Source organism: Cornus florida, unplaced genomic scaffold, assembly GCF_030987335.1.
Source record: "Cornus florida cultivar Cherokee Brave unplaced genomic scaffold, ASM3098733v1 CherokeeBrave_3.0.0_Hap2_scaffold_20, whole genome shotgun sequence".
NCBI lineage: Eukaryota > Viridiplantae > Streptophyta > Magnoliopsida > Cornales > Cornaceae > Cornus > Cornus florida.
In genome coordinates, this window is record NW_026775694.1 from 232,501 (window position 1) to 235,000 (window position 2,500).

A 2,500-nucleotide genomic window follows, 5' to 3' on the forward strand; every position below is an offset into this window, starting at 1 on the left:
TTTTTTTTTTTTTTTTTCGATAAATCCAACCGAGAACAAGAAGACCGAGGCATCCAAAATTTTTTTTTTTTTTTTTTCTTTCCCATATACCAGAGAAAGAACATGAAGACCGAGGCAACCAACAAAAAATAATTTTTTTTTTCTCTTTCCCGGAATTTTTTTTTTTTTTTTTCGAAATAGCCGAGAAAGAATATGAAGACCGAGGCATCCAACAAAAAAATTTTTTTTTTTTTTTTTCCTAATCTACCCAAGCAAAACAAATAGAAGACCGAGGCATCCAAAAAAATTTTTTTTTTTTTTTTTTTTTTCGAAAAATTTTTTTTCACAAAAACTTTTTTTTTTTTTTTTCCCCAAAAAATTTTTTTTTTCGTTCCAAGCTAACCAAGACATCTACTATTCACTAGTAGAGCAATCGAGACTGCAAAGCAAGCAATGGCCTTACTTGCAGCTCTTGGTGCTGAGAACTCCCCCCCCCCTATAGTAGTCTTAAGTAAAACCACAGCTCTGACAGGAGTAGATATTGCATGCGAGCGAGGAGTCGTAATGGGCAAAATTGACTCGGGGGACCTCCAAATCGAATTCCGTTTCGAGCAAAACACTTCTTAGGCTTCAAGGAAGCTCCCATAAAATTTCCAAACCCAAACTCCAAACTTCATTTTTTAGCCTACAATGCCCACGTGCACGCCGGTGTGCACGCAGGGGTGCTTGAGCATGCGGGAGAGGAGCCATAATGGGCAACATTGACTCGGGGGACCTCCAAATCGAAATCCGTCTCGAGCAAAACACTTCTTAAGCTTCTAGGAAGCTCCCATAAAACTTCCAAACCCAAACTCCAAACTTTATTTTTTAGCATACAATGCCCACGTGCACGCCGGGGTGCTTGAGCGTGCGGGCGAGGAGCCATAATGGGCAACATTGACTCGGGGGACCTCCAAATCGAAATCCGTCTCGAGCAAAACACTTCTTAAGCTTCAAGGAAGCTCCCATAAAACTTCCAAACCCAAACTCCAAACTTTATTTTTTAGCATACAATGCCCACGTGCACGCAGGGGTGCTTGAGCATGCGGGAGAGGAGCCATAATGGGCAACATTGACTCGGGGGACCTCCAAATCGAAATCCGTCTCGAGCAAAACACTTCTTAAGCTTCTAGGAAGCTCCCATAAAATTTTCAAACCCAAACTCCAAACTTCATTTTTTAGCATACGATGCCCCCGTGCACGCGGGGGTGCTTGAGCGTGCGGGGGAGGAGTCATAATGGGCAAAACTAACTCGGGGGATCTCCAAATCAAAATCCGTCTCGAGCAAAGCAGTTCTTAGGCTTCTAGGAAGCTCCCATAAAATTTCCGAACCCAAACTCCAAACTTCATTTTTTAGCATACTATGCCCACGTGCACGCCGGGGTGCACGAGCGTGCGGGCGAGGAGTCGTAATGGGCAAAATTAACTCGGGGGACCTCCAAATCGAAATCCGTCTCGAGCAAAGCATTTCTTAGGCTTCTAGGAAGTTCCCGTAAAATTTTCAAACCCAAACTCCAAACTTCATTTTTTAGCACACAATGCCCACGTGCACGCGGGGGTGCTTAAGCGTGCGGGCGAGGAGTCATAATGGGCAAAATTAACTCGGGGGACCTCCAAATCGAAATCCGTCTCGAGCAAAGCACTTCTTAGGCTTCTAGGAAGCTCCCATAAAATTTCCAAACCCAAACTCCAAACTTCATTTTTTAGCATACGATGCCCCCGTGCACGCGGGGGTGCTTGAGCGTGCGGGGGAGGAGTCATAATGGGCAAAACTAACTCGGGGGATCTCCAAATCAAAATCCGTCTCGAGCAAAGCAGTTCTTAGGCTTCTAGGAAGCTCCCATAAAATTTCCGAACCCAAACTCCAAACTTCATTTTTTAGCATACTATGCCCACGTGCACGCCGGGGTGCACGAGCGTGCGGGCGAGGAGTCGTAATGGGCAAAATTAACTCGGGGGACCTCCAAATCGAAATCCGTCTCGAGCAAAGCATTTCTTAGGCTTCTAGGAAGTTCCCGTAAAATTTTCAAACCCAAACTCCAAACTTCATTTTTTAGCATACGATGCCCACGTGCGCGCCGGTGTGCACGTCGGGGTGCACGAGCGTGCGGGCGAGGAGCCGTAATTGGCAAAATTAACACGGCGGACCTCCAAATCGAAATCCGTCTCGAGCAAAGCATTTCTTAGGCTTCTAGGAAGTTCCCGTAAAATTTTCAAACCCAAACTCCAAACTTCATTTTTTAGCATACGATGCCCACGTGCACGCCGGTGTGCACGAGCATGCGGGCGAGGAGTCATAAAGGGCAAACTTAACTCGGGGGACCTCCAAATCGAAATCCGTCTCGAGCAAAGCATTTCTTAGGCTTCTAGGAAGCTCCCATAAAATTTTCAAACCCAAACTCCAAACTTCATTTTTTAGCACACAATGCCCACGTGCACGCGGGGGTGCTTAAGCGTGCGGGCGAGGAGTCATAATGGGCAA